At 38.2% G+C, this 11683-nt stretch overlaps 1 pseudogene; it reads right to left on the reverse strand.

Moving 5' to 3' along the window:
- Window positions 1-8336: 8336 nt before the first annotated feature.
- LOC143647634 (serine/arginine repetitive matrix protein 1 pseudogene) lies at window positions 8337-10986 on the reverse strand (annotated as a pseudogene).
- Window positions 10987-11683: the final 697 nt, after the last annotated feature.

Raw genomic sequence — 11683 nt, forward strand, 5'->3', positions numbered from 1 at the left:
CAAGCATTTGTTATATATATATTTTAATTTTAGTTATTTTAATGGGTGTGAAATAGTATCTCATTGTATTTTTTTATTTGCACTTCCTTAATGGCTAGTAATGTTGAACATCTTGTAATGTGCTTTTAAGTCATAACCTTCTTTGGATAAACTTCTATTCAAGTATTTTATCCGTTATTCAATTGGGTGTCTTTTTCTTGTTGATTTGTAGAATTTATTCATATGACTCTGGATATTAAATTCTTATCAACTATGTGGTTTCCAGACATTTTCTTCCATTAAATAGATTGAATGTTTGTTTTCATGATAAAGTCCTTTGAGGAAAAAGAAAGTTTTTAATATTGATAAGGTCACATTTACCTATTTTTTCTTTTCTTGCTGTGCTTTTGGTGTAAAGTCTAAGAAACAGGTCTTGAAGATGGCTCCTTATTTTTTTTCCACTCTGAGTTTTATATTCTAAGTCTTATATTTAGGTCTTTAATCTACTTTGAGTTGATTTTGGTATTTGGTATAAGGCAGGGGTCAGCCTTCATTCTTTTGCACATGGTCATACAATTTTCCCAGTTGAAGGAAATGGGGAATTACCCCACAGGTGCCTAACCTCCTGGTTTCATCTGCTTCCATGCAGTTTAGTTTCACTTGATCTTTTACCCTTTGTGGTGTTCTATAACTTGAAGTTCTGGTTGTATTCAGGTGGGACATTTTGGTATAGAATATTTGATAGATGATGATGAGTGCTTCAGTTAGCATCAGTCACATTATGTCTGCTTGTCCCACTATGAGTGATGCTACAATTGATTGCTGGGTTAAAGTGTTGCCAGCCTGCTCCCTACATATAAAGTTACATGTTCCTGTTTGTGAATAGCAAATAATCAGTAGGGTGAGACTTTGGCACTATGCATGTATCCAGGTTACCCCATTTCACTTTTTGTGTACACATTACATTTCCAGTTCAGCCAAAATGAAATGAGGATCAGGGATCCTGCATTAGCTTTCTATTTTCTGCAGCACCTAGCAGTGTAAGATATGTAGTAACATTCAGTAAATATCGACTGAAGGAATAAATGAATGAAAGGATGAGATTTGAGTTAATAAATAAAAACATTTAACATAATGGAAAAAAAAGTCAGTTGGGTATAAATATGAGGGTGAATTTTTGAGCTCTCGATTCATTTCCAGTGGTCTAAACATCTGTCCTTATGCCAGTACCTTGTTGTTTTGATTAGTATGGTTTTATGATTACTTTAAAAATTGAGATATGTGAGTCTTCCACCTTCATTCTTCTCTGTCAAGATGGCTTTGGCTACTCATGACCTCTTATCCACATAAATTTGATTGGCTTTTCATTTTCTGCAAAGAAAGCTGTTGGAATTTTGATTGAGATTGTGTTGAATCTCCAAATTGCTTTGGGTAGAGTTGACATCTTAACAATATTTAGTCTTCCAATCCATGAACATGGAATGTCTTTCCATTTCTTTAGATTGCCCTTGATTTCCTTTAGCATTGTTTGTAGTTTTCTGTGTTTCAGTTCTTTACATCCTTGGTTAATTTATTCCTAGGTGTTTCATTTTTTTCATTGCTATTGTAATTGGAATTTTAAAAAATTTCTTCTTCAAATTGTTCTTTACTTGTAGACAGAGATACTGATTTTTGCATGTTGATCTTGAACCTTACCACTTTGCTGAATTCATTTATTCATTCTACTGGCTATGTTGTTCAGGATTTTCTACATACAAGATCAAGTTATCTGCAAATAGGGAAAGTTTCACTTCTACCTTTCCAATTGGATTCCTTTCCTTTCGCCTAATTGCACTGGTAAGGATCTCTAGTATATTATTGAATAAAGTGGCATTAGTCGGCATCCTTATCATGTTCTTGAGCTTAGAGGAAAAGCTTTTAGTCTTTCACTATTAAGGTTAGTTGTATATTTTTCATGAATGCTCTTTATCATGTTGAGGAAGTCTCCTTTTACTCTTATTTTCTAAATGTTTATATCAAGTAGCAGTGCTGGATTTTGGCAAATGCCTTTTCTGCATCAATTATGATGATCAGGTACTTTTCCCTGTGTTCTGTTGTGGTGGTGTAGTACTTCTTTTTTTTTTTATGTTGAACCATCCTTGCATAGCTGGGATTGTTCTCACTTGATCACGATGTATGAATCTTTTGATGTGCTGTTGGATTCTCCTTGCTAGTATCTCATTGAGGATTTTTGCATCTGTATTCATAAGAGATATTGGTCTATAGTTTTTTTTTTCTTGTGATATCTTAATCTGGCTTAGTATGAAGATGATATTGTTCTCATATGACAAGATAGGGAGTGATCCCTCCTCTTCAATTTTTTGGAAGACTTTAAGCAGGATTGGTGCTAATTAGTCTTGGAACATTTGGTAAAATTCACCAGTGAAGCCATTTGGTCCTGGGCATTTCTTTGTTGCTACTTATTCAATCTTCTTACTACTTATTGGTCTGCTGAGATCTTCTATTTCTTCTTGAGCCAGTGTAGGTACTTTATGTGTTTCTCAGAAGATGACTATTTCATCTAGGTTATCCAACTTGTTGGTGAATAGCTGTTCATAGTATGCTCTTGTAGTCCCTTTAATTTCTGTTGGGTTATTAGTAATCTCCTGCTTTTTATTTCTGATTTTAGCTATTTGTGTCCTCTCTTTTTTATTAGTCTGTCTAGATTTATGTTGGTTTTATTGAACTTTTTGAAGAACTAACTTTTAGTTTTGTTGATTCTCTCCATTATTTTTATGTTCTATCTCATTTTACCACCAATCTGATCTTTGTTATTTTCTTCCTTATGCTCAATTTTGGATTAGTTTTTCTTCTTTTTCTAGATCTTCCAGTTATGAGGTAAGGTTTCTGATTTGAGATCTTTCTTCTTTCTTCATGTAAGCATTTATAGTTATTCTCAGCTCTGCCTTTGCTACTTCCCATAAATTTCGGTATGTTGTATTTTCATTTCCTTTCATCTCAAGATATTTATTAATGTCCCTTGTGATCTTTTCTTTGTCCCATAGGTTGTTTAAAAATACATTGTTTAATTTCTATATATTTGTGAATTTACTATTTCTCTCTCTGTTACTGATTTCTAGCTTCATTCCTTTGTGGTCAGAGGAGATGCCATGTGTTATGTCAATATTTTTTAATTTATTGAGACTTGTTTTGCAACTTACCTTATGGTTGATCCTTGAGAATGATCCATGTACACTAGAGAATAATGTATATTCTGCTGCTGTTGGGTGAAGTGTTCTCCATATATCATTACATCTAGCTCATTTAAGGTATCATTCAAGTCTTCTATTTCCTTATTGATCTTCTGTCTAGTTGTTCTATCCATTATTGAAAGTAATGTATTGTAATCTTCTTTTATTAATGTAGAAATGTCTATTTCTAGTCTATCAATGTTTGCTTCATATGTTTTGGGGCTTTGTTGTTACAAGCACATTTATTTATAACTGTTATGCCCTCTTTTTGAATTGACCCCTTTATCAATATGCAGTGGCCCTCTCTGTCTCTTGCAGGACTTCTTGGCTTAAAGTTTATTTTGTCCAATATTAGTACAGCCACCCTAGTTTTCTTTTGCTTACTATTTGTATGATTTTTTTTTCCATCTTGTCACTTTTAACCTACTTATGTCTTTGTATTTAAGGTTAGTCTCTTGTAAACGGCATACAGTTGGGTCATGCTTTTATCCATTCTGCCTCATGACTGAGGAGTTTAATCCATCCACATTTAAAGTAACAACTGAAATGCAGGACTTTCTTTTTTGCCTTTTTGCTGTTTTGTGTTTGTTAGTCTTATACCTTTTTTGTCCCTCAATTCTTCCATTATTGCCTACTATCATATTTATTTGGCTTTTTCTCTTGCAACATTTTGGGAAACTTATTTTTTTTTAATATATTTTTTATATATTTTCTTTGTGGTTGCCAAGGAGTTAAAATTTAACCTCCTAAATCTGTAACAATCATATTTCCCTGATACCAACTTATCTTCAACAAAATATGCATACACTGTTCCTGTAATCCTCTATGCCCCCATCTTTTTTTACTTGTTACATATGATGTATTTGTACATTGCATGTCCAAAACTTTATCATACTTTTTATGCATTTCCTTTTTAACACCTGTATGAAGTAACAAGTAGAATTACAGATTGAATAATATAATACAGTAGTACTTGCATTTATAATTACCCATATGGATACATTTACTGGAGGTCTTATTTCTTTATGCTGCTTTGATCCACTGTTTAGTGTGCTTTCCTTTCAGTCTGAAGATCTTCCTTTATCATTGCTTGTAGGGCAGATCTGGTAGTGACAAATTCCCTTAGCTTTTGTTTACCTGGGAATGTAATCCCTCCTTCATATTTATCTTGTCAACCAAGAATTTTATATTTAACATTTGTTTCTTTCAGCACCTTAAACATTTCATATCACTGCCTTCTTGCCTTCATTGTTTCTGAATAATAAATTAGAACCTGATCTTATCAGGATTCTCTTATACATGACTCATTGCTTTTCTCTCGCAGCTTTCAGTACTAGCTCCTTGTTCTTGGTATTGAACAATTTGATTACTATGAGTCTGGGCATGGTTCTTTTTGTATATATCCTGTTTGGGGTTCATTCGGGCTTCTTGAATGTACATATTCACATTTTTCTTCAATTTGGGGAGTTTTCTGCAAATATTTCTTTGAATATTTCTTCTGCCCATTTTTCTCTTTCTTCTTCGGGGACTCCCATATGTGTATATTGGAATGCTTGATTGTTGTCCCACAGGTGTCTTAGTCTCTATTCATTCGTTTTTGTTCTTTCATCTTACTGCTTAGCTTGCATCATTTCAGTTGTCTTGTCTTTGAGTTCACTGATTCTTTCTTCTGTCACCTCTAATCGACTGTTGAAACCACATAGGGAATTTTTCATTTCAGTTATTGTGTTCTTCAACTGCAATATTTCTCTGAAAGATTCCCATCACTCATTCATTGTTTTCATCATGTCCTTTAGTTTTTTTCTCCACATTTTCCTTTATCTCCTTGAACACAAGTCTCTATCCAGTAAATCCGAAGTTTGGTATCTTAATTGATGGATTCTGGATATTTATCTTGTTCCTTTGGATGGACCATAATTTCTTGCTTCTTTGTCTGACATTTTCTGCACACTATACACTTTAATATTTTAAAGGATTTAACCCCTTTGCTGTTCTTTATGTTTGTATCCTTAGTGATATTACAGAGATATTCTTGAATGCCAGGAGCTAATCAAGACATACAAACCAAGGCAAAAAGGCAACTTTTGCTCTTTTTGCAAATTGGCTCTGCTTTGATTGTTGGTCTCCTTCAGAGCTTAGCCCTCCTTTCAAGCAGATGAGCTGAGTCAAATGGGAAGTTCCATGTCCTTTCTGTCTTATCTGAGCCTGTGTGGCACTAAGGAGCAACTTCTTCTGGGTCTATGTTCACAAGAGGTCCCAGGAATTGTCCATTTATAGTCCATAGAAGTTTGAGTGAAAGCCCCATCTACTCCCTTTGGAACAGAACTCCTCCCCTTCCTGGGTGTTCTTTTGAGTGATTCAATTCAGGTAGTTCTTTGCCCCAGACTATTTTAATATAATTGTTCCTCACGGTTTGCCAGGTGTTTGCAAGCAGTTTCTCTGCCCTTAGGACAAACTCTGAGAGGGGAAGGCTGAGATATGTTCCCAGGCTCAGTCTTTCAGACTTCCACTCACTAGGTCATCACTAACATACAGGCACCCCAGTATGCCTAGAGGGGCCACTCCACTCCCTCTGCAAGAGGGCCAGGGACCCACAATAGAAGCATGAGCTGGCTCCACTCTGTCTTGTGGAAGGGGTCAGGGAGAGGCCAGCAAATACAATAAGAGCTTCTTCTATGACTTTTGAACCTGCATTTTCTTAATTTAGCACTCGCTGGGTTAATGCAGACCTTTAACTGTTTTCTTTAGTTTTGAGGAATGTTGCTGTCTTTAAGATTCCTCTGGTGCCTTTTTTGGGGGGGGTGGCGGTGGATTGGAACAATGGATACCCTCAGAGTTGTCCCCTGATGATCCAAAATGGTTGGTCAAAAGTATAGATATGGGATCAGACCACATATCCCTGGGGTTTTTAGAAGATAGTTTCTCATGTCCCAGCCTGGCACCAGTAAGCTGAGCCAGGTGCCAGAGCTCTAGTCCTCACTTCTGCCAGCCTAGGTGCTGGGGGAAGGAGGCTGACAGCCACTGAAAGGGGGATGAAACTCACTGGTCTTTACTGCAGAATCCTAGCCTCTTCCTCCTGTCATTCTTTGGATGCTGCACAATGTTCCTGAGTTTCAAGTGGTTGATTCATGTAGTTCTTGCCAGTACAATAGTTGTTTTGGTAGAGGGACTGTTTTTGTTTTGTTTTATTGGGTAGTGTGTTAAATCTGATTCCTATCACTCCATCTTATCTGGAAACAGAAGTTCTTTTGGCTAGTTATTGAAAAAAATTTTCTTTTCTACTAATGAGAATAGTTATCCTATACAAATTACTTGTGTGCACTTTTGTTTCCACATACTAAAATGTTAGCAGTGCAATTACTGAATAGAGAGTCTCCGTTAAACCTTCAGCAAGCTTCATAGAAAATCAATGTCTTCAGTTCTAGTCCTACTAAGTGATATCTTTAGACAAAAGACATTCTATGATATATTCAGAAGGCTTTTAGAATTAGTCCATCCCCGTTATCGCATGCTATGTCCAAATATACTTAATACTTTACATGTTAATGGTTGCAGTGATCACAGGTAATTATTCACTATTCACAAATGACCACAACAACTGAATTTATCTCTTTGGGTATGAGTGGATAACTGGTGAAGTAAGATCCTAAAAGCAATAACTCAATTAGAGTACAGGTAGGAAAAGGAAAAGAAACTCTAGAAATTGTTGTTTCAGAATTAATTAACCTCGGGATTCTAAAATAATATGGATACTAAATGGTTAATGGAAGAAGCTGTTCAAGTGGTGAACATCATGTCATGTGTGTGAGTAATGGAGCCGGGGATCTTTATGATGTGGAACAGAAGATATAGGAACAGGGTCATGATAGCTGTCTTCCCACAGTTGGTATTAAATAACTGTCTTTATGGATGGGGGTTGAATATTTCTTTTATATAGTACTATGAAGCATAAATAGGATGGCACCACCAATCTCTGAAAGTTACAGAGCAATGTTGGACTGAAGATAAGGAAAAACTTTTTAACAATTAGGGTTATATAGCAATGGAATGTGCTGTCCTATGCAGTAAAGTATCTGTCATGAAAGGTGTTTAAGTAGAAGCTAGACAACTTTGTCAGAAGTATCAAAAAGGAGACTTTGGCATTACATGAAGAGTTGAACTAGCCAAACCTATAAGACTTCTTCCAAATTTGGGAGTCTTTCATTCAAGGATTCTATAGCACATTGTTCCCAATGGATATTGGAAAGTGAATTGGGTGGGCATGTTAGCAATAGGTACTTGAGATGGGTTTCTGGGTTTAAGATATGGTGGGGTCTTTTCATGAGACCCAACATCTCCCAGGGCTGCAGAATGGAAACATCTGCATGCAATAGAAAGGAGGTAGGGGTAGACTAAGGCTGGGAGTTGGTTACTAGGTGCATCTATGACTTTCCTAGCAGTCCACTGTTCAGCCTCTCCACTTAGGCCTCTCCCTTAGTCTGCTCCTCCTCACTAACTTTCTTTCTTTTTTTTCATCAAACAAAATTTTATATAACTGAAGGATCCTTCCTGGGACTAGATAAAACACCAAAACCAGAATGGAATGAAATTTCAGTGCTCCAAATAAAATTGTTACATGTCAGTATAAACCTGCAGTGTCCTGGCAAGCAACATGCTCAATAGTGGTCTTATTTCTGGGCAGGCTTACCAACCATAATAGGTTGGAAGCATCATAACTTAATTGGATGCTAAGACTCAAATGAGAGGGAAAAACAAACAAACAAAAAACCTCTGGGAATAGCCAGAAGCATTAAAGGAACCATAAGAATCCCAACCATATTTAAACCCTGTTTTTTTAAAAAAAAAAGGGGATTTTTTTTTTTTTTAGCTTAGACTATTTTACTCTAAATGAATTTATGTCAGCTGTCAATGAAAAAATGTCACTAATACACTGTGGAAATCTATTGCAATGTAAATCCATGTTCCCCTTTTTACATGGTGAACTTCAACCTAACAATTATTACCACAAATCTTATAATCTAAAGCTCAAATACATTTTAGCAATACTGAAATTGAATTGCATACAAGTCAAATAAAATTTACATCATAACAAACATTTCTATTTAAGATTGTGGGGATGCTTGAGCCTTATACATTGGTCTCAGGGCCTTTCATGCAGTCATCAAGTCTATCTTCAGCTTTACTTTCAGTCTCCTTTTTTAGGCTCTGGCTCTGCCTTTGGTTCTTCCTGCACTGATGTAGTTGTGGGAGAAGCAGTAGCTATAGGAGATTACAGTAGCTGCAGCAGCTGCAGCCACAGCCCTTTCTTTATTGTTTTTTTGTTTTTGTTTTTGTTTTTGTGCTTCTTGTGCTGCTTCTCCTTTTTGTGTTTCTTGTCCTTCTTTTTCTTCCTGCCTCCCCTGGTCTGAATTCCTTGCTGGAGCTGGGCTTGGTGTTGGGCTTTTAGCCTTTTTGACTGTTACCATTGTGGTCAGTTTGCCGAGGGTGACTGAAACTGAACAGGGGATGGGGGTATTTGGGGTTTTTTAGCTGCTGGCTCAGGAGATCCTGAGACAGACTGAGAGAATGAGGCCCTCCTTACAGATTGAGGACTTGGTGAGGGAGACTTTTTTTTGTCTTTTTGGATTCTGTAGTTCTAGAGATGCTCCTAATAGGCCTAATACTTGGAGATGGGGAATGCCACCTTTAGGGTGATGATGATGCTCCTTTTTGAATGGGAGAAAGCTTGAGGTGGCCCAAGGAACTCGAGGCCATGGTGAGAGTGAATGCCATTTGTTTGGTTGTGGAGATTGGGCCTCCCAGGTAGAGGAATTTGGGGAAGACCCTTTCCTATGTTTTGATGATAACAATGGTGAACATCTCTTGGTGACTGGGGAGTTTCTTTGTTTGAGAACTGGAGAATGGGAAACCCATTGTTTTGGTGGTGGAGATGGCAATGCCCTTCTTTTAGGAGGGGTTGGGGAGAAGCTGTTCCTCTCTTTGGAGGTAGATAAAGAGAGTATCTCCTCTGTATTGGGGGAGAATATCTTCTTGGGGAAGGTGAGCACCAACGTGGTGGAGGAGAAGGAGTCTCGTGGTGGTGGTGTGGGAGCTCTGTGCCACTGAGGAGGACCTGGAGAAGAAAGTTGCCTTCCCGTGAGTGGTGGAAGGGACTTCTCCTCCATTTATCATGAGGGGAAGTCTCTTTCTGGTGCTTTCGTGGTGTTGGAGAGGCACCCTGGAAAGGGGAATGTCTCCACCACCCTACCTCACTATTTTTCACATGGGACCTCTTGGATTGCTCATCTTCTAAAGAGGAGGAGGAGCCAGAGTCAGATGAAGATTGTCAGTTTTGGCATCTCTGCTGGCGTCTCTGCTGCACAGAATTTGTTACTGCCATTTTGCTACCTTTATCTTCTTTAGATTCAGATCTATTTTTCTAGGCTTGGGTGTTGGTAAAGGAAACTCTCTTTTTTCAGTTCCTTTATGTTTTGTCCCATTACCTTAAGTTCTCCCTGGAGAAGCAGAAACATGACTTTTTCTGGGACAGTTTGCTGTGGTGTTGGGGAATGAAAAGTTTTTAGTGGTGGAGTTGGTGGAGGCAAAGGCTAGTGCCTTCTCCTTGGAGGACTTGCTGAAGGAGATAACCTATGAGTTTTTTGAGTGGGACTGGATGTCCTATTTGGAGACTTGTTTGACCAGGAATGAGATGCAGATGATGATGAGCTACTTCTAGACAAGGATGCTGATGAGAGCCTTCTTGGTCTGACTGGAGATTTACTCCTTCTATGCCATGGTGGAGGAGGCATTCGTCTTGGTGGAGCTCTTCTTCAAAGAGAAGGCAGCCTTCTTGGCTAGGCCATCTTCCAGGTGAATATGATTTTGATTGGGATCTATGGTGCTGTCTAGGTTGAGTATGAGATGGAGAGAGGGAACAAGTCCTGGACCTTGACTTGGAACATGACTGAGATCTTGGTTGAGCCTTTTCCTTTTCTGTTTTGGAATTTTTTCTGGAGAAGGTTCTTTAGGTTCTGGTACAGATTCAGGCATTGGAACTTTCAAGATGTCACCGGTAGAAGTGGCCTCTTGTACTGAAGGTTCTTTTACTTTTATTGAAGTTTCTGAGAGCTCTGGAGTTTTATCCTTTTTTTCTGGAGCAGGGGAAGGACTCTACTCTGGCTCTTGGTTCTGTGACAGGGAGATTGAGAATGACTGAGTTTTCTCTCTCTCCTGATGGGAAGATTGTTTTCTAGGGGAAGGAGATCTGGATTTGTGTCTTCTTGGGCTTTGAGACCTTCCTCCTTTTTCTTTGCTGCCTTCTTTTTCTTCCTTATTTCTCTTATCTTTGTCTTCATTTTGTTTTTCCATAGATGCCAATTTTTCTTGTTCAATCTTGTTCAGTCTCTCTTTTATTTCTTCTTTGGTTCTAGGAAAGCAGAAAGGATTCCAGCAATGTTTTCCTGTACACTTAATAGCAGTGCCCACAGTTTTCCCATAACTTCTGTAGCATTTTTTTTTCATAAAAAAAATCCAATCAGGTTGATTTGCATCATTTTGGAGTCTGGATTTTTCACTTCCAGTTGGTTGAATATGAACTAATCACATCATCATCTTCGAATCCAAGGACTTCTGTTACTTATTTTGTTATCCAAGGCTTTATAATCTCCAGATTTACTTTGCTCATGTCCACCTCATTTTTCTAGGCATTCTTCAAATTTCAGCTGCTTCAGTAGCTTCTTCTGTTGCTGAACCAAGTATCCTGTTCTGCATTAGCTCTGTAGAAGAATCCCACATTCATCTTGCTGCCTCTCTCAGAGATTGTTTCCCTTCCCATAAACTTTCATAAGCCCATCTCTGACCCTGGTCATGAAGGCAGAGATGAGTCGGGCCTACCAGTTTGTGTCTCACAACAATGTCAACAGTAGTTGTTGCAGCACATAGGAAACTTCACCTATGCATACCATTACTCCAAGCAGGGTGACCAGGCCTGTCTTAAGTAATGTACCCCCAGAAGTCAGCATGAGATACTAAACTGGAGAGACGATTGAGCCATTTGCCAGTTTCGTTAATTGGGAGTTGTTGCATCCTGACAGGTTGTCCAGGGGTGTAGAGAAGAAGAGTGCACTGTCAATAGCTGTGTCATATTTTTCACAAGGCATAAATGAAGGACTCACATTAGTTCAAATGTGAGGCAGGGAAAGTTAGCTCTTTGAGTGTCAATCTAGCAAGGGATCAGATGGCAGATTTAGCAGTTGGTCAGGTTCCCCACCACCACAGTGGGCTAGGTCAGCTAGACAAAGGTTTTTCTTTCAGATTGCCTCCAGGTCAAATTTATAAAATACATGAGAGTGGAGCAGTAACTTGTCCTGACAGGATCATGCAATCACTTCCCATGGGAGACATCTAGGTCCCCCAGCCATGGGTTAGTGCCTCTACCCAGGCTGGTAGAGTGGGAGCAACCCCTTGGTTTAGTACACAAAGGCCTGAGTCCTGTA

The sequence above is a fragment of the Tamandua tetradactyla genome, chromosome 10 (genome assembly GCF_023851605.1).
Source record: "Tamandua tetradactyla isolate mTamTet1 chromosome 10, mTamTet1.pri, whole genome shotgun sequence".
In the NCBI taxonomy this organism is placed as follows: domain Eukaryota; kingdom Metazoa; phylum Chordata; class Mammalia; order Pilosa; family Myrmecophagidae; genus Tamandua; species Tamandua tetradactyla.